The 21,724-nt window shown below is 37.7% G+C and overlaps 1 protein-coding gene across 3 annotated transcripts in view; it reads left to right on the plus strand.

Annotated features, from left to right (window-relative positions):
• Positions 1-21,724, plus strand: part of Nfia (nuclear factor I A) — a 351,492-nt gene that overhangs the window by 211,339 nt on the left and 118,429 nt on the right. The window lies entirely within an intron of this gene.

Genomic DNA, 21,724 nt, shown 5'->3' on the forward strand with positions numbered 1-21,724 from the left:
CATCTCAAGATACCAAGTCCCCTGGGACCTTGTTCTTGGATTTCTACCCTCTAGAATAGGAAGAAGAAAATTCCTGTTGTTTATAAGTCATTCAGTTTATGGTATTTTGTTATAGCAGCCTGAATAGACTCAAATAACTTCTCAAACCAACACCAAAAAAAAAAAAATGTGATTTTTTAAAAACACCGTAATCAGTCACTTGGATAAGTAAGTGATCGAGTGAATCAGCTAGCAGCCCATACTGTTAGTGTTCAGTACCTAAGTATGACTAGGCTTCCTTCTCCTGTTTTTAAGTTACTCTGGAGTAACACTATGGGTGTTTCCTTAGCACAGTGAGGTTGGCAACTGAGTCACCTGCTTGTGATAGCTAAACTTTCACGAACCTTTGGCAGAACCATTTACAGGCATCTGTAAAGACTCCAGATTTCTTTCAGCCTTTTGTGATGATAACGGATGCATCTGAAGTAGAACTGGGAGCTATTCTTTGTCAAGGGTTAGGAAATATAGGTTGACTTGTCTTCCCTATAAATGTAAGTGGCTGTTGTTGTTGTTGTGTCAGCAGTAAACTGCTCCCCAGAGAGCTGAGGTACAGGGTTCAGAGAGAGCTCACCTGGCTATGAAAATGGGCGGTAGGAGCATGATGATATTATCTCTTAGTAATGAATTTACCTTTATGACAGACCATTATTCCCTTCTGTAGCTGAACCAGATGAAGGGCAAGTCTACCAGAATAACCTGGTTCTACTTGGAATTTATTAGCTTTAAATTTTTAAGCTGGAAAAATGGAGTAGTAGTCTGGTTATCTGTATGTGCAGGGGGGCACAGAAAGGAAGGGGGTCTCATTTTCTTTGTGGTAGTGGTAGAAGGCAGGTGGTAGTGACAGTCTATGAACAAAACAGAGAACCCGAGTTCTCTTCCACTTTGCTATTTTAGTGCTTGAATCAAAAGATTAAATGAGTGGAAAAATCCATAGGATAGCATCATCATCATTGATAATATAAATGACTGATGTCTCATTATACTACAGGAAAGAGCAAAGAATTATTTTTAAAATGGGTGAGAGGAGACTTGCATCCCAGGTGTGTATAATCCAGGTTTATACTTTAACAGCTGTATGTAAAATGGAATTGTTTTTTATTAGTGATCTATTGGAGCTAGTAATAATTTTACACACAGTTATAATAATAATAATAATAATGACTTACATTTATAGGGAATACAAGGTAGCGGCCCCTGTACAAAGAAGATAGGCCTGGAATCACTTAGGTTTACATCTTGGCTTTGTCCTTAAGTTATCATGTGACCTCAAGCAAATAATTTAAACTTTCTGTCTCAGATTTCTAGATTAGGAAGCAAAGAAGTTAGAACTTAGTATCTTGACTTCAATTTTTTTTTTTTTTTTTTTTTTTTTGGTGGCTTTAGTTTCAAGTGCATAGTAAGTCTTCAATCAGTGGTCCCCATTGGTGGTCCTGCTCTTGCTGTGGCTGTCACTATTGCCTTAATTCAAGAGTGCCTGTGGTATCATTACGTGCCAGATTCCAAGTAGACCTCAGCCTAGTTATTCTGAGTGATTGAGAATCAATGCTGATGTAAAGCTCTTGGTCCCAGCATTTCTGCAGAAGCCAGAAGAAATTCACCTTGTTGTTAAGGGACCCACTGCAGGGCCAAGCTGAAAAACCATTTTCCATTTACACAACAATCATTAGAAGAGATAGAGAGGAACTATCTATCTATGTTTACTCTCTCTGTGAATACTCTGTAGAATTTACCTCTTCTTCCTCTTCTTTCTTATAATTTCCCTGACAAAGCCTTTGCTGCTTCATCTGAGCTGTGACTCTGTGTATCTTGTTAATTATGTGGCGCCCAGCACCAAATAGTCTTAATTGAGGGGGTTTGTCAGAATTGAATGTAAAGAGACCATAATGTATATTGCCTGCCTCCTATGAATTGTGGAGTCTTCTCTCTTTCTTCAGTGTCAAACCCTCCAGCCTGGTCACTGTTCCCAGAAGTCCCCGCTTTTGTCTTTCATTTGTGGCAAAATGTGGGCTCCCTTTTTCCCTGGGGGGAAAAAAGCTCCTGGATCTATATATGATTGTTTCTTGCTCAAGTTTTTTTTTTTTTCTCATGTTTCTGGGCATATTTTCATTCCCTTCCTTCTCTCTCTCCTTCTCTCTCTCTCCCTCTCTCTCTCTCTCTCTCTCTCTCTCTCTCTCTCTCTCTCTCTCTCTCTCCCCTCCCTCCCTCCCTCCCTCCCTCTTTGTTTTTTCACTTGCTTTCAACAGAGGGAAAATTTGCACAGAAGTTTCTGTATATAAAGATTGGGTTCTCATCAGTTTACAGAGGTATAAAAATAAGAGGTAAAACCTAAGGTATAGAAATTTAGGTGAATATTTTCTTCTACCTTTAATATTCTCTTTTATAGAACAATTGCATGAAGTAGAAACAGTGGCTGCTGCTTCTTTTTATTTTTTTCCATTTTTTTAATAAAGTGAAAGTCTCTTTTTAAAGCCTTTGGCTTTTAAGAGTACCCAGAGAGTTTTTCTGTGACAGATATTTTGCCAAGTAAGATCCAGTTGGAGTTGCTCAGTCAGGAAGCATCTCAGGTGAAATGTTAATCAATTCTGTGTTTCTTTGTGTTGGGGAACTCTCTTTAGTGTGCTGGGCTGGAGGCCATGTTTTCTGGTGATATAGGTGTGCTATGCAAATCCGTCATGGCAAGGGCGAGATATGGCAGTAGGAAATGGGAATGGAGGGGGCAGACCCTGCTCCAGTCCCTCCAGGGCTACCATCTTCACCCTCATTCTGGACTTGGTAATGCAAGCTTAACACTTTTGGGAGTTCCCAAGTGCTTTAAATGAGCTGCAGTGTGGAGGCAGTGCACCTCAGAATGCCCAGGAAGGAGGTGTCCCGCTGCCATTCAGCCTGTGCAGGATGGAGAATGTAAAAGGAGGCAGGCTAATACCTTGTGAAGCTCCAGATAGTCCAACACAATAAAGAACTGGGTTTTCCCCAGTGCCAGTAGTGTCCCTGTGCAGAAGGGACCTTCCAGACCCTCCATCCTGGTCATTGTTCCCAGAAGTCCCCTCTCTAGCCAGGAGCCAAAAGTGCCACTTGCCTTCTTTTTGTTCTTCCTTTTCCTTCCTTCTCCTCTCTTCTCCTTGCCCCTCCCATTTCCTTCTCCTTTTTCTCTCTTGCTTCCTTCCTCTGAATTTCCTGAACCTCCTTCAAACATCAACTCAAGTGTCTCCGCCTTTGTGAGCTCTCACTGCAACTTCCTCTGTGCTGCCACTGCCCTTGGTACACAAGTGCTCCCGTTTGTGGTGATCCCCCAAGGGCATATCTGCTCTTATTTGCCTGTTCAAGCTCCTGGCAGGCAGGTACCTGGTCCTCATCCTGTGTCTCTAGACTAACACAGTTCTGGCAAGTTGTAGGCCCTTAGTATGTTTTAGTGGAATAAATTAATGAATAGTACGTGTTCAGTTAGAATTGCATGGCTATTTCCTGGAAATATTTTTTTAATGGAATGTTTTAGTAAAAATCAGGTCAGGGTTTCTCAGCACTCAGTGTCCTTAGCCACTGCCCAGTAAATGCCAGGAATATCCACACACATATACATAGTTGTGACAATCAAAAGTGTATTCATGCGTTGCCAAATGTCACCTCTGGGCAAAATCACCCCTAGCTGAGAACCATTGAATTAAGGTAAGGGAAGAATTAACCTGTGTTGAATTCCGGTTAGTAATCAAAGTGTATATATGTTATGACATCAATAGTTCATCCATCCATTTGTAAGCATATGTGGAGTTCTCTTCAAATTTATCAGACTATACTCGTTACTCTTTGCTTGAGTTTCTGTGAGCTTTTCCTCCTTTTAGCATTTCAGTATTATAAAATGAATATATATATATATATATATTCATATATATATATGTGTATATATATATATTATAAAATGATAAAGCATCTATGCTCATGGTAAGAGTCCTCTAGAGTCACCCCGAAGTCTTAGGTGACTAGGAATTGCATCAGCAGTATTAGGACAGAGGGCCCACTGCCTTGATCTCCTGTGGCTGTAAACTTTGCCAGGTACTGTGCTGGAGTCTGCACATTACTTAATTTAATCCTCACTCCAGAGATAGAATAAGACATGAAGAGCTGGGATTGTAGCCCAGTGGTAGAGCAATTGCCTAGCATGTGTGAGTTTGATCATTTGCACTGCATAAAAATAAGTAAATAAAATAAAGGTATATATCCATCTGCAATTAATGTGTGTGTGTGTGTGTGTGTGTGTATTTATTTATTTATTTATTTTTAAAAAGCATGGGCATCGATTGAGGCCCAGAGTAGCCACATAACTTACGTGAAGTCCTTAGCCATGTAGTGAGAAGAGTCGCGGATATGACTGGCAGCAAGGCTTTACCTCCTCACATATCTGATAACAACAGGCCTGGCCATGTGGTATTGTGGGTGCACAGTCAAGTTGGCAAGCTCTTTGGGCGGTGGAAAGTAAAATTAAGGGAGGTTAATCATAGCCATGGAGTTATTTGTACCCTCCCTCATCTTTTATACACATTAGGCCTTTGCAAGTACAGTATTCACATCCCTTAAGGGGCCCTCAGGCAAAAACACAGGTATCAACATTGCTCCAGGGTTGCTCTTCATTAGAATTCTTTATTACCTAACTTGATTGGCAAAGAGAGATAAGCTCCTAAATTATGGTTCTTAGTGGCACTTTGTCATTTACTGCTGACTACCTCCTTAATATTTTGACCTGGAAAGAAAATTCACATTGGGGCTAATTTACAATAAGGCTTATTTTTTTCAGAGTCTCATTTTGATGCTAAGTAACAATAAAACAAACCAACAAATCAAACTAACACCCAAAACATTTTTTTCGTAAGTTTCTCTCACAGCTTTCACTATTAAGTTGGTATAGCCTTATGTTTATACGGGTGAGTACAAACTTAAATACAGTAAATTAAATAATGCACAAGGAGGGATCAAAAGCATGGTAATGTGGAAAAGGAAGAGGGGAGGGGGATGGTGTTAAGTGATAATGAGGGTTTTGAGAGATCATGGTTTTAGTAGTCTTGATGTGGAAGAAAAACCCTTCCAATGTGTTATTTGGTGAAAGACACTTCCCTAGTTTTTATTTTTGTTCTTGTTTTTCCATACTGGGGATTTTGCTGTACTTGGGATTGAATCCCAGAGCAGTCTACCACTGAACCATATCCCAGCCCTTTTTATTGTTTATTTTGAGAAAGGATCTAAGTTGCTGAGGCTGGCCTTGTTGCGAGTCCAGACACATAGCACCATACGGAGAAGGACACTTGCCTTTGACTATAAAGATGGAGTTTTAATTTGGGCAGAATCTACAGGTTTCATCATCGGATGGGAAAAAAAATCTGTATATATATATATCAGAAGGTCAGGGATTTGTACATATATATTGATGATAACAATGGTCAGCATAACCATATTGTCCTCTTCTGAGCCCTTTCCAACTGCTGGGACCTCTGGAGTTGGTTTGCTTTTTTTTTTTTAATTTTTGAGGGTTTTAAAAATTGATATATGACAGCAGAATGCATTAAAATTCTTATTACACATATAGAGCACAAATTTTCGTATCTCTGATTGTATACAAAGTATATCACACCAATTCATGTCTTCATACATGTACTTTGGATAATAATGATCATCACATTCCACCATCATTTATAACCCCATGCCCCCTCCCTTCCCCTCCAACCTCTCTGCTCTATCTAGAGTTCATCTATTCCTCCCATGCTCCCTCTCCCTATCCCACTATGAATCAGCCTCCTTATATCAAAGAAAACATTCAGCATTTGGTTTTTTGGGATTGGCTGACTTCACTTAGCACTATCTTCTCTAACTCCATCCATTTACCTGTAGATGCCATGATTTTATTCTCTTTTATTGCTGAGTAATATTTCATTGTGTATTTAGGCCACTTTTTTATCATCTATTGAAGGGCATCTAAGTTGGTTCCACAGTTTACCTATTATGAATTATACTGCTATAAACATTGATGTGACTGTGTCCCTATAGAATGCTGTTTTTAAATCCTTTGAGTATAGACCGAGGAGAGGGATAGCTGGGTTATACACTGCTGGTGGGACTGCAAATTGGTACAGCCAATATGGAAAGCAGTACGGAGATTTCTTGGAAAATTGGGAATGGAGTTGGTTTTCTTACCAACATGCAATGTGGGAACAGTGTCATAGTTAAGAACACAAGTTCTTCCCTTACATTGCTTGAGTTGACATCCCAGCTCTGCCAGTTACTGTCTGTGTGACCTTGAGTGAGTTGCTTGAACCCTGTACTTTAGTTGTAAAACAAGGTGCTCCCTCAGAGCACTTTGAAGATTACAGGAAATTACACATGAAAAGGCTGAGATGAATATCTGGCTCAGAGTGAGCACTCAGTAAATATTACCTCACATCACTTTATTTTTATTGGTGCACCCACAAAGAAACTCTTGCCTCTTCTCCTTTTTATATAAATAATCCTGCAGGTCTTTGGGGACTTGTGCAGGCCACCACTGCTCTTTCCAGAAGCCTTCCTGAGCCCTCCCCTGCTGCTCCCAGAACCTGCTTCCACTTCCAGAGCCCTTGTCACCTTGTACCATAACTGTCTCCATATTGGCCTACTTCCCCCACTGCACTGTAGGCACCTCAAGGTCAAAGACTTACATCCCTAGTCCTACCATATTGCCTGAAGCAAGACAGAGATTCAACAGTTGTTTCTTGGATGAATTAATAAAAGCATAATTAACTTCTTTCAGGTCACAGAGCTCGTCATTGAGTGGGACCCATGTCTGAAATTAGAATAAATAATAAATTGTAATTGAAAATAGTCCACTAAAATAATTCAATAAATTATGATTCAAGGGTGACCATTATTCATTCAAAGTTTATGTCTAAACCCTCCAAATTTTGGCCTTCTCTTTCCTACACCTAGCAATGATCTACCATGTTTTCTGCCCCCAGTATATGCAGACAGGCTATCCTAGGGTCATCTTCATTGCTCCTCATACCTTTGACTTACACCTTTATCTCCTTCCCCCAAGCAGTCACTAGCGCTTATTGAGACCTGCACTTAGAGTTCTATGATGCTGTAAGGAAACAGAAATTATACCAAAAGGTGGTAACATTTGATGGGATTCTGGGAATGAATCAAGTCTTCCCTGCTACATCTGCCTTGAAAGATGTTTTTACTATACTAAGCCCTTGAGGACACAAAGTATGTTGATATTTGTTCTGAGTTTACCATCTGTACTTGGTTCATAGGTTGGCATCAACAGATGTTTGTTGAATGAGTAAATCAGACTGTAGAGAAAAGTGTAGGTTTATAATTAAAGCACCTAAGAAACAAACCACATTTAGTGAAAACACTTTTGATGGTAATCAGAACCTTAGAATTTAGCCTTTGGGCCTACTGACTTGTTTTCAAAGGATTTACTGTAAAATAAAGCAGAATACTATTGACTTCACCAGTTGTGGCCAGAAGGGCTCCACATTCACATTAGTCACAAATCATGTCCTCCCTGGCATTGTTGCCGATGGTAACACTGAGTGTCAGAAATGCCAAAGGTAGTGAAGAGCGTTTCATATGCCCCTCACGGCCGACATCTGACAAGAAAGTGCATTTATTTCTCTGTGTGGATTTTTTAAGGAGTAAACTAAGCTTAACGTGTACACACGTATGTAGACACATGCACACACACATACAGGGCTTCCCATATGGTCTGTGATTACCTACAATGGTGGAAGGTTGTATAGATTTCTTGAGGGACAGGAATTGAACCAAGGGGGGCACCCCTTGGTAGTCACAAAGCAGAAGAACTTATGTGCAACCTAGTGTTGGTAGCTGCACTTGGCTTTTACTTTTGGAAAAATGAAAGAAATTCAATAAAATACCAAATTGATTAGAGGAAAAAAAAAAAAAAACTAGACAGAGCTGCACAAGCTGCCCTACTTCTGAACAAGCAGCTGAGACAAAGGCACTCATTGGAATTCCTGGTTGGTTGGCAGCATTCGGCCTGTTGTTGCTTAGGTTTTTTTCTGTCTGCTTTCAGGAGGTTGCTCATTTGGTTTTACCAATGGAACTTGAGATCATTTTGGCCCTGTGTTTCCTGTTTCACCTGTATTCTTGCATTGATAGGAGAGAACAGCATGAATACTTTTTTTCCATTTTTAATGTTATTTCATTTTTCCATAGAATCTGTGGACTTTTAGGTGCCATAATGCTGTTCTAAACAAACAAGACGCTATGTGAGTAAATTCTTGGGAATTTATTAATACAAGGAACATCTGCTCAGCAACCACATGAGTTCAGGACATCTTGGCCAACATGCTGACACATACATATAGATCAATGAAATACAGACTCTTCCAAAAAGTTCAAAATGTATTGTTCATATCTATAGACCATGTGTCTCAAAGCTCTTCCCTCCAAGATACTAATTCAAATACAACCAGTTTTCAAAAACACAAGTTCTCATTATAAAATCCGAGCTACATACTTGATAAGGGTAGAGGACATGACTGAGGAAGGAAGAGTATTTATTTCAAAAGAATCATCCTAATCAGCCCTTGGCTTATAAGAGTTTGCGTCGTGATTACACAGATAGAAGTCTTGGTGGGCAAGATTCTTCAGTATGAAATACCTAATAAGGTCTGTGAGGCAGTGTCCATGCACTCAGAATGTTTTCACCCAGGGACTATATGGTCCTTCTGAGGGCATGTTCAAAAATGTGTGAAGGCATTTTTGGTTGTCACCAAGAGGTGTTGCTGGCATTCAGTAGTGGAGTCTAGGGATGCTAAGTGTCCTCAACAGGTAGTTCTGAACACTGGAAATAGTTTCCCTCAACATGCTGATAACCCTGATGAGAAGCACCACACTAATTCCAAGAACAACGTGAGCGTGCTGCCTTCGAGCTGAGTCTGAGATATCCGGGGTCCATTCTGAGAGTTTAACAAAGGTTCTGTTCCCTAAAATCAGGGAAATGACCTGCATCACAAATTGCTTCAGTGATCAAAGTCAGTAAAGTGAAACATGTCGATCATTCTCCTGCTTAAAAGGCCCAATTCTCTTAGCATTGATTTAAGGCTATAAGGAATCAAGACCCTGTCTTTAATGATGGATGCTTTCTGATGGCTCTCTACTTACATTGAAGTCAGGAGCTGGTGTATGCAGGCCTGGAAAAGGAGCAGTTCTTTTCAAAAGGGTAGTTCTTCATTTGATGTGAATAATAATTACTTATTTCTCGTGCTTTTTAATACCATCATAAGCATTTCCTATTTAAATAGTGTAAGTATCTTTTATGTGAAAAACAAAATTAGATTCCTAAATACCTGTCTTCTAGATCAGACAATATGGCACATTTAGTTACCAACAGGAATTTTCAGCAAACCAAATTCTTTAAAAAAAATAAGTGAAACTGACAACAACAAAGAGTGATTTTTCGTTGTTTCTATAAAACTTGATCTGCTGCAAGAAAATTGACCTAAAGTCCATTGTTAGAGTATCAATAGTCATAACCCCAAAACATAAGATCAAAATTTTGTATCTGTATACTTAGGATAATGCTTTGTTCATGTAGGTGCTTAATATCCATTTAAAGAATAGGCAAGATTTATATTTAAAGTTATTTTTGAAATTATAAATTATTATTTTTATAAATATTATAAATATATTTATAGGTGATAGGAGTATATTTAGGAATTAGATTCCCGAAACTTGCGCCCAATTTATTTAAAAATAATTTAGAGACTAAATACTATTTTTCTTCCTCTCTTTTTAAGAAAAACCTAAAATAATCAGAGGATTTGTTTTTTTGTGTCTGTTTATGTAGTGCTCAGGATGGACCTCAGATATACTGGGCAAGTGATCTACCACTGAGTTACATCTTTTTAAATAAGTTTGTGTCACTTGCTTTAGATATTTTTACTAAAAATACACTCAAATTCTGTTATCAATATTTTGATTTATACACACAACTTTTATTTGAATATCAACATTATTTAGCAATCCATGTCAAAAACCATGATTATTCCTGAATGATTTTTTTAATGAAAAATCCTCTATATGATTCAAGATCTAAGATATAGGGAAAATATTTATAATTTATAATATCTGTCATTTTTGGGACATATTCTGTTCTAGGTTCTTTATTAATACTTTATTTATTTATTTATTTTGTTGTAGATGGACACAATGCCTTCATTTTATTCATTTATTTTTATGTGGTGCTGAGGATCAAACCCAGTGCCTCCCATGTGCAAGGCAGGTGCTCAACCACTGAGCCACAGCCCCACCCCTTTATTAGTATTTTAAATGTACTATCTCATCAATCCTAAGAACCAGTTTTATGAGGTAGGTACAGATGTTAGTGCAATTTTGTAAATGGGGAAATTTGGACTGAGGATCCTTAAGATTCTAATGTTCATAATATTTCTTCTCCTAGTTTATTATATGAAAAATAACAATACCTTGAAAATGTGATTTTTTTTGAATGATTAAATAAATGAACATTTGTCGTATTGATCCCTTTACAAGAGAAAAGACAAATACATTGCAGGCTTATCCCGATTTGTATTTAGCCCAGAGTGGTGGCATTTTGTTTGTTTGTTTGTTTGTTTTCTAATCACAAACTAATAAAAACTATGAAATGTTATGTTTGATAATTACATCTTTAAATTAGGTGTATGATTTACATAAATTCAAAGCTAATTCTGGAGAAGTTTGATAAGTGAGGCAAAACTAACTTCATTTTAAGTAGTTTCTCAAGCAAGGTAATGGACACTGGCAGGTTTGCATCTCAGTTGCAAGCTGACACTTTGAGGGAATGTTCTTAGCAAAACACTCAGTTCAACGGAAATTAGGTCAGCCTTCTGGAACATTTATCATGTGTACCTGTCACCAGCAAGACCCAGTCCTTAAAGTGAGCTGAGATCACAAGCAGTGATCATTCTGCCCTAAGCTGCAAAGAACACTCCAAACCAATAGTTTCACAAATATGTGAGTTTGGCAGAAGCTCCCATGAAACTGAAGCCAACACCCATATAGTTGCTCTGGGAATTGAATGCCTTAATACTCTGTTTATAGAATTTTGAAACAGCAAATGGATTTGGTCTGTTCTGAAAAAACAACCTGTCTCGTGGCATGTTTGAAATAACATCTAGAGTTGCTGTAGAAGGATGTAAGCAGATGACCCAAGTCTGACTGGAAGATAGTTTTACCAGCTTCAGTTTATCCCTTACCACTTGGCCAGGTTGGCTTTTGCCCCACTCAGGTTATTATTTGCATAAAGAAGCCAAGTAGGTGCTAGTTTGACATAGAAACTAGAATAATTAGCAAAATATAGAGCTAGAAGAGTTAGCAAAATCCAGAGCAGTGGAAGGTAAGATATAGTGTATGGTAAAACCAAAACAACATAAATGAGTCATAACCCCAAGTCCTTTCTGTAACCATGTCATCATTCTGGTGGTTTCAGAGCGATGACAGTAAGCTTGGGGATCCTATGTAAAGTGAAAGGGCATCTGCGTCAGTACATGCACATCAGTACAAGGCATATAGTACATTGAGGGCTTATGGATTGAAATGACCACATTTACCAAGCAGCCACATCTCTGTTTCTACTAGGTTAAGTTACCTTAACTTTGAAGGAAGTAATTAATCATCTTTTTCATATGTTCTTGTTTGGTGAGCACCCCTAAATACTTAATAAAAATTGATAATGTATATATGAAGTTGACTGAAGAAAAAAGTGAAATCATTACATGTTTGTGTAGTAGCAAGACTCTACCTTAATATCTTAAAAAAAGAGAGAGAGAAAAGAGTGAATGGATAAGCATACAGTGTTCATTCATCCTACATATACTGAGGACCTGCCATATGTTATAATCTATGCAAATGGTCATATTGGAAAGACGAGAGGGATGTAGTTCCTACTTTCAGTGAGTCTTCATTTGAACCCTGTGTGTGTGTGTGTGTGTGTGTCTGTCTGTCTGTCTGTCTGTGTCAGATCCTTTAAAAAATAACGTAGAGTTTATTTTAAAATTCAGAGAAAGAATTCAAAAACGTGAAGAAATTTGTCTTGAAAAGTAACATGGAAAATGAGATTTTGCTTATAACTTTGTTCTTAAGAAAGATGGAGCTGTTTTGTATGAAAGTCCAGAAGGTTGAAGGGGCTGAGGAGAGGTATACAAGGAATCTACCATCATTTCTTGCTGGAAGAATTTTGTTAAAAGAAAAAAAAAAACCACCAACTTTCAGGATCACACTCTATTAAGCCAGGACCAGGAAACAATTTCTAATCAGCACTCTGATCTGGCCAGAGATTGTGCAGTCTTTTGTACCAGGCCTCAGATCTGTATTCTCTATTCACACATGCTCACTTCCAGCTGTTGTCATTGAAATCCCACATAATCTTCCAAGGTCGAAGGGCAGTCACCCATGGCTGCTGCAGTTAAAAGGTTATGCTGATTTCTGTTGTCAAATATTGGCCCTTTTCTCTTCCAATCACTGCCATTCTACTTCTTTTTAACAAGAAAAATCCAGCCGAGAATTGCATTACATGACTTTAAAGTCTTAAAAGTGTTCTTCCATTGTGCTAACACGACATGGCCCAAACAGTCTAATTCATTCTGTTATATTTCACAAAGAATTTTCTGGTACCTTTAAAATACTTTGTGTTTGTGGTAGGCCGGCAAACATCAAAGTATTGTGGCCCTCATCATTTGTGACTTGCCATGGTTTCTACAGAAATGTATAATATAGAATCTATAATGAACAGTGTGAATTATGCATCAGTAAGTAATTGCAGAGTAAGTGAGCAAAAAGACGAAAGGCCTTTGCATTTTGTGCTTTAAGTTATTAACTAATTTTACATATACCTACATGTATATATATATGTATGTATTCACATATATGTATATATATATATATATATATATATATATATACTTTATATGTGTGTGTGTGTGTGTGTGTATCTATCCTATATATTTAGTTCTTTTCTGTAGTGTTGGAAACATAATTGAAAGTATTTTTTTTAATGTATTGCTTTAGTCCATCAATGATTTTTTTTCCCTGCTTGGTGAACCAAAATCACTGTTAATTGTCTTAAAATTAGCACATGGCCTCTGGTCATCTTCTTTCCTTGTCATTACATGTGTCCTCAGGTGGTTTAGCAAGCAGGGCTCTGTTAGTGGTTTCACAGTCATGTGAATTAAACCTAAAAAAGAAGAAAGCAGCAGTGGGCCATTAAGTTTTTTTGCTGTTTTACATCCATGAACCAGGGTGCCCTTGGGTAATCCAGTTTCATGTCTGTTTCGTTTAAGGTAAACAGTTTCTGATGTAGTCAGGGAATAAATTTCCTTATTTTTTTCCTCCAGTATATGTAGGGGTTTATGGCAGAATCTAAAGCTATTACAAATGGTTTGATCCATCTGTAGGATACCAGTTGTCACTGTCCAAGTTTATAGAAAATTTTGATTCAGAACATAATTATAACATTGCTTTAAAAACCACTTTTAGTTCCAAACTAGGTTAATTAAAAAGTAATTTTTAAGTTTATAGTGCATTGAAAATTATCAAAATTAACCCTTAAAAGACAAAACTTATAGAATACTGATCATACTATGTTAATACAGCTCTTCTAACGTGATGATAAAATTTCTCTGTTGTAATGGTTTATTTGAAAACAATTCCCCAAAGTAAATGCTTCTGTGTGCTTCTACAATGCCAATATGTAATTGGGTCTACTTATAGAACAACCTATTTCTACTTGTAGTTCAAATAATAAATGCATGTTTCTATTATACATTAAAATAAGATAAAATTTATTTTGTACATACACATATATTGTATAAAGAGAACTAAATATCTCCATTTTAATACTAATTCTACCATCCTCTGTGTGACCTTAATCAAGTCACTTAATCTCTCTTTGCTTAAACTTCCCTTTCAGAACATCATGATTTTGCCAACCACACAGTTGCAGTAAGAATTAGGGCTAATGTGGTTAAAATGCTTAGCAGGATGCCAAATACATAGTTAATGCTGAATAAATTATACTTTTGATGAAAATTAATACTACACAGAGAAGTTCTACAGATACATTTTTAAATGTATTGTTTCAGTCCACCAATAATTATTATATGGACTATTCCATATAACTCAGATAGGAGCCTAACTTTAGGGTGCCTGCCATCTGGCTTGATCCATTTTCTAATGTGGATCTGTTAAGGGTGGCAAGGGAAGATGTGGATAATGCTTGGGCTGTACATTAAATGCGTCAATCAGCTCCATGGGTTCAGGTTCCACTTTCCCCCAGCACATTAAGCCAAATGGGGAAAAGAGGAAAAGGAGCAATACAAACCATGTGCTGCAAAACTTGTGCCCAAAAAGGCATTATCACTGTCAGATTATTGAAGAAGTAGTGAGCTAAGCTGTAGTAAGGAAGTTTGTATATTGCAGGAATTCTCAGAGGCTTTAAAATGTAAAAGTTCCTTGTCATTTTTCCAAGAGTGAGATAATGTTTTCCAAATTTATCTTATTCTGGAAATTCTCAGATTTTACACACACACTCACACACACACACACACACACACACATATACTTGCATATTTGCTTTCTGTTTTTGTTTTAAATGGAGAATTTCAGGGGACTATTCCATAGAACTTGGAGACACTGATATGAAACCTGATATAGAAGGAACATATCAAAAAAACATGAAGAAAAGAAGTTAGAACATTTTGACTTTAACATAGAAAGTATTCATTTGGGTCACATTAGAAGATAATGTTCAAAAGGTATATTCCAGGCTAGATTTTTCTAAACTTAATTCTCAAGGAATATGATTGGGTGGCTTTTTTTTCTAGATTAAAGCCACCCACCCATACTTCTTCTACCATGCTAGTGAATTAAAGTGTGAAGATCCCTGGCAGGCATCACAAATCTATATGCCTACGAGCATCTCATAGATTATTTAAATAAGTGAAATAGAATAAAAAGTATTAGGGAATATGGTAAATTTTGCTCATGTTCAGTTGAAAAGTGTTCCTGTGCAACAATTTTATAGCTAATAAGTACTGAGTTAGCCAAGCAAAATATGTTTACAGACTGGTATGGACCTATAAGCTGCTAATTTGTGACTTTAGATTCAAAAGGGAAAAGTTAGTTGTGATGTTTGTTAAGATAAGTGCTAAGCTACTATAGCAAAAAAGCAAACAAATACATATATCTGAATATTTATTTAAATGTAATAAAAATTTTAAAGTACATCAAAGCCTTTTTTAATTTTTTCGTTTGTCAGCACTGGGGATTGAACTCAAAGATGCTCTACCACTGAGCTATATCTATTTTATGCTTTACTTTGAGACTGCTAAATAACTGAGGGTCTTACTTGCTAAGGTGCTGAGACAGGCCTCAAACTTGGAATCCTCCTGCCTCAGCCTCCAAAAATTGCTGGGATTACAGGCTATGCCTCCACTCCCAGTGAAAATATATTTTTCTTTACATTAATACTTCCAAATGAGCAGCCTGAGTTGCTGGGGTGATTCTATTCTATGCTGTCACTCAGGGTCCCAGGTTCCTTCTGTCTTATTGCTCTGCTACCCCACGGGCACTGCCTTTGTCTGCATGGTTGAAAGTGCATCTCATGAAAGGGAAGAGAGGGTTTTGGGGGTGGGGAATTTTCTTTCAGGTATGAAGTGGGTAGAAGTTGATTGTATTTGATTCCTAGTTATGGCCACACCTAGTTTGAAGACAGGCTGGGAAGTACGTTTTTTAGCTGCCTACCATGGGTACATGTGAACAACCAGCACACCTGGCACACAGGATATTATAATAGTCTTTGTTAGCTTCTAATGTTTCCCTATAAAGTTATTGTAAAAAAGACACAATTTTACATAAACACACTCCTGAAAATCTTGGCATGAATATCTTTCTTGACTGCAGATACAAGGACCTGAGAGTAAGAACCTGTGTTAATTCTTATATCCCCAGGATCTAGGAGGATGCTGACCTCATTGCAGACATTCGAGAAGTATTTGTTGGGTGAAAACAGTAAACCAAATATTGACTGTCTAGAAATGGCAGAAATTGCTGAATGAGAAATGATGGCAAAACCAACCAACCAAAAACACAGATGAGGTGTCTGCATTGAGTGATAGTAAATGAGTAGCCAGGAAACTGGGGAGCAGCAGTCTAGCCAGGTAAACAAGGGAGGAAGTGGTGAAGAGAACAAGGGTGTGAGGACCCATGAGACCTACTTCTCTACCCTCTTTGGCCCCGTTCTCTTTTCAGGGGTGAGGACATTATTTTCATAGTGGTGACAATTCCTTAATGTGCTCTGATGAAGCAGGATAACAATTGTAACGGTATCACAGATGCATTTGTAACAGTCCATTTATTCATCTGATAAACTGAAAACACTTCATCCATATGATTAGTTGAAAAATATCATGGTTTTGTTCTACAAATTCTTGGGCAATTCTCTACAACTTCCTAGATAGATATAGAAATAGTTCAGCGTTCTTGTCAGTCCAACACCATATGTCAATCTTTTCATGTTTACTGTAAACAGAACACCAAATGATTTTTTTCACCATCATCATAAAGGTTAATCTCAGAAACAGAATTTATATGTATTTTTTTTATTATTCCTATGTTCTTTTTTTTTTAGTAGATGTCTGAATTCTCTGCATTTTTAACATAAGGAATTATTCTAAATATAAGAAATATCTCAACTGTCACCAGTGAATGGAAAATAATCTAGTCAGTACGTAATCACAAATCAACCCCAAAATTTAGCATTGTTTCTTCATGAATCAACAGAAACATATTCCCATTAACCTGTACAAATCCTGTTTTCTAGGACATTCCAAATTGAGAGCACAAAAGTCACATGTCACTATATAGGTGAGGTAATATTTTACATCGTGCCTTCAAGGGCCACCAAATAAGGATACCTCAAATCACTCATCTGAAATCACTGAACGAATATTTATTCCCCACCTAGAACAAGGCATTGAGCTGGGCCCTATGGACAGTATAAGATAATGAACCGTAACCCTGCCTTCCTGGTTTGTTGAAGGAGTGGAGATGAGACGTGTGAACAAGTAATTGTCAAGGTAGAAAGAAGCTAGTGACATAAAATAAGTAGAGTGGAAGTCCTCCACAACTTTACATTATTTATTGAGCACATCTAAAATATACTGACCTGGGAAAGAGGGAAGATAAGGAACCACATTCCTGTAGGTGGCTTAGAAGCCACTGGGGACTTTACAGGAGAAATCAAGATCCCAAGGAGGAGCTTGGTTGATGGGAGTCTTTTCTTTAGACTACCATGAGAACGCAAGGTCTGGGAGGCCTAATAAGCCCAGGGCCTGCTCCTCCCAGGCAGTGCAGAAGCCCAGTAGAATATACATGGTGCAAGAAGGAGGGAGCCCTTTTTCAGAACAGCCAGGCACACAGCATGGAAAGGCCCAGTGTTGGGCAGGTTATTTACTAGTGACAGAACCTCAATTCCCAAGGGGAAAAGAGAGAGAGAGAGAGAGAGAGAGAGAGAGAGAGAGAGAGAGAGAGGTCCTATTTGATGAAATGACCTGGGTATTGCAGTTCACCTACATCCATTAAGCAGATGAGATTTGATGACTTGGAGCTGAGAGCCCCGTGGCTTCCTAACAGTAAAATCAAACATACCGCCCTGAGTTTAAACTCTCCTCCTCAGACACAACATTAACTCTGGGGTGGGCATGTAGTCCAGAGGTCTAGCGCTTGCCCAGCATGTGCAGGGCCCTGGGTTTGGTCTCTAACCTGGCAAAAAACAAAAACAAAATTAACTCTGCGTAGTGGGCACTCCAACTTTGTTTAATGGCCAGTCCTCTGGATGTTTTGTTCCCAGCTGTCTCTTCTCCGACCTTTGAACAGTTTTGCAAGGTTACCTGTCTCTCTGCAAATCTAGCTTTTTCCTTTCTTGCCTGTTAAAAGGTAGATAGATGTCTTGCCCCCCACCCTCTGTGAAATGAGATTTGGTTCCCATGTAATGACATTTTCCATAATAACTGCTGATATCATCGTGGCACAGAAAGCTGCTTTTCCTAACTACCCATGAAAGAATTTAGCTTTTTACATCTCTGCCTCTCCCAGAATGTCTCCTCTCTCCCCACTGAGTGTGACTGACTCAGGGCATTGAATCTGTACTCTAATTGGGAATTCATTGAACAAGACTTCAGTGAATGAACTTTTTAGCCATTTTATATAAAATGGAAAAGGATCTGCTTCACATTGCAATCTCCTATACAATTGCTCCTGAACGGGCAGTTCAGAATAGAGAGAGATCATCCAGCACTCTGGCTTTTCATTGAAGGCATACTTAACAAAAGTATATGTTTGTGCTCATTTCTGAGAGGCCCTATTCAAAATGTAAATCTTAAGACCTTTTGGAAATGTTTAATCAGCTTTCTAACTGAGGATCTTTTAATGCTAATAACATCTAAATTCTCAACTGCTTGAATTTACCTTTTCATTTTCCTTTCCACTTTTCTCTCACTTTGCAATAAAAGAGAGCAACCAGATTAGTGTAATTTCCCTGAAAGTCATTTTTATGCTTTGGTTTGTGTCAGTGAGAATGAAATATTAATCTGCTCAGGTTTGCTTAGTAACTATGTTAGCCACATCACTTTTTCCATCATTTCTTAGGTTTCACATCTCATGGCTGCCTTTTTACAGAGTTCATCAGTAGGTTTCCAAATAATTGGTGAAGGGACAAAACCAGTTTTGCAGTCACTTAAAGCTATGTGGATGGTTCAACCAGACCCTTTGTCTGGGACAAATTATAAACTGCCCCACACTCTCTGATAATTTGATAATACTGTAAAGATGTGGTTACATAGGCACTTGTGAAATTCTTGTACTCTAATTTTAGTTTTTCTGATCATTAACCATTCACATATGTCTTACCTTGGAAGTTACACACATACTGCTAAGATACCCTGCAGAGACAGGTTCCCAGTAGGAGAAAGAGGACATTATTTTTGCAGTGACTTTCTCAGGATCACACAATATCCTAGCTTAAGTATAAGACTAGAAGTTTCTTTCTTTTTTTTTTTTTTTTTTTTGGCTATAATGCCCATCAAATAATGCTACCCTTTAACTCCGTGTGTACTTAATCTTTCAAAACTGTGAACCATAACCATAACAATAGAACATTCCCAGGCATTTCTCATTAGTGAAACCCATGGCACCTTCTTGACCAGAAGCTTCACCTAAACACATTGTCTTTCCTGCCCTGGTCCTCTTTAGTTGAAGGGAAGATTTGCATGGCTGATTGTCATAGTTTTCCAATATAGATTGGCTCAATATAAGTTGGACCATTTGGATAGAATGTCCAGTGGATATTTAGATTTATGGATCTGGAACCCAGAAGAGAGATCATGGCAAAAGATAAAGATGGGAGCATCCTTGGCCAGAGAGTCATTCACTCATTCAGCAAATGTTCACTAACTACTTTGTCTGAGGCATAAAACATACAGTGGTGAAAAATCAAATGTTAATCTAGTTTCCATAACTATCACAGTCTAAACTGATTGCTGATGTCATGCAAGTAGATAAAATAATTTAGTAACACACACACACACACACACACACACACACACACACACACACACATATACACACAGAGATGAACACAGACCTTGGAGAATACCAACATTTAAGAGGTGGACCAAAGAAAAGAGACACCCAGGTGAGGATGAGTTTGAATGGATGAGTACAAGGGCTCCTCCGCCCAAGTTCTTGTATCAGACTCGACTTAGTCTTTGAAATACATTCCTTGCTTGTTTGGTGGCAGGATTAAGGTACCTGTGTTTATATTCACTTGATACAAAAAAATTCGTCTTAATTCTTTCTTAAAATAAGGGATTTCAGAGGTTGGAACTGAAACAAGTATCAGCCCGTTAGTCAAGAAGAAAGAGATAAGCAAGGGCTGGAGACAAAACTAGATCTGTATTCAGCTATGAATTTCTTTGTTATATGTGTTTTAAGTCAACTTTAGTGGACATTGTGACTGGATTTCCTTTGTTATGATCTCTGGGATAAATGTGATCTTAACAATGTCCTAAAAAGAAAGAGGTGTTATGGTCTATTTTGCCAAGACCTCTTTAGGGAATTTTAAAAAATTTACTATCTTTTTTTATTTCTCAGTTCTCTTAATCCAAGAGGCAGACCTCAGGCATTTACCAAATAAAAGCCAACCAAATGCCCGGATGTGAGTTATTTTGACTGATGAAACTTCTTAGCAAATTTAAGGTGAAATTTTGCCATTTTATTATAAAGAAGTTTACAATTATTCCATATTCTAAAAATTAGAGCTGTTCTAGTCAAAGTACCAGATGTAAGGCTAAGTTCACTGCTCAGTGGCAGAGCACTTTCCCAGAGGCATGAGGCCCTGGGTTGGATCCCTAGCAAAACACACAACACACAACACACACACACACACTCACACACAAACACATAGTGTGTGCTTGATATAAACGTTAAATGGAATTTTTCCTTTAAATCTGAGCAAAAATCTTCCTTACATACAAAAATACCATAAAAAGCAGAAGAAGAACTCATAGATCCATTTATAATCCTCTAAAACATGGTAATTTTTTTCACATTTGTGTGTCTGATAGTTCATAAATTTATTGGTACGTAAACTGTGCCATAGGTAAACTTGCTTCTTCTAAGTAATATAGAAAGTCTTTTATTAAAAATTCACTTTTTAGGGACTAGGGTTATGGCTAAGTGGCAGATTGCTTGCCTCGAACATGTGAGGTCCTGGGTTCAGTCCTCAGCACCACATATAAATAAACAAATAAAATAAAGATATTGTGGGTTTGGGGCTGGGACTCAGCGGTAGAGCACTCACCTCACACATGTGAGGCCCTGGGTTCGATCCTCAGCAACACATAAAAAATAAGTAGATAAATAAAATAAAGGTATTGTGTCCATCTAAAACTAAAAAAAAAAAAAAAAAAAAAACAACTCACTTTTTAGTTAAGGATTGTTATATTTTCAGATTAGTCTAGTTTCTTATGTTGAATTTCTAAAATGTATGTTTCTTATGGCCAAAACAGCTATTTCAAGAATCCTTTGCCAACAAGTTCTTGTCTGAGCCAGATTTTAAGCAAGTAAAGATTATGCTGACCTCACAGATTGATCTCTCAAATAGACTTCTACCTTTGAGAGACTCTTAGAATCAGAAACTTTTATTAGAGGCAGAGAGTGAGACTACATGCCATAGAATATGGGTTTCTTGCCATTTTTATGTTTTATATTTTTGAATATACCATAAAATTATATAATTGGTGATAGACATAATATCAGGTATTTCAAAGGAAATTAATTACGTTCAGCAAAAACGAAGCAGACAGCCAGGCATGGTGTGACATGCCTGTAATCCCAGAGGCTCAGGAGGCTGAAGCAGTAGGATTGCAAGTTCAAAGCCGCCTTAGCAATTTTAGCAAAGCCTTAAGCAACTAAATGAGACCATGTCTCTCAGTAAAATATGAAAAAGGACTGGGGATGTGGCTCATTGGTTAAGCACTTCTGGGTTTAAGTCCTAGTCCCCAAAACAAAACAAAAAAAGAAGCAGACACAAAATATAAAGATGAAACAGGTTTGAACCATTTTATTTCTTTTCACAAAA

Source organism: Urocitellus parryii, chromosome 11 (assembly GCF_045843805.1).
Source record: "Urocitellus parryii isolate mUroPar1 chromosome 11, mUroPar1.hap1, whole genome shotgun sequence".
In the NCBI taxonomy this organism is placed as follows: Eukaryota; Metazoa; Chordata; class Mammalia; order Rodentia; family Sciuridae; genus Urocitellus; species Urocitellus parryii.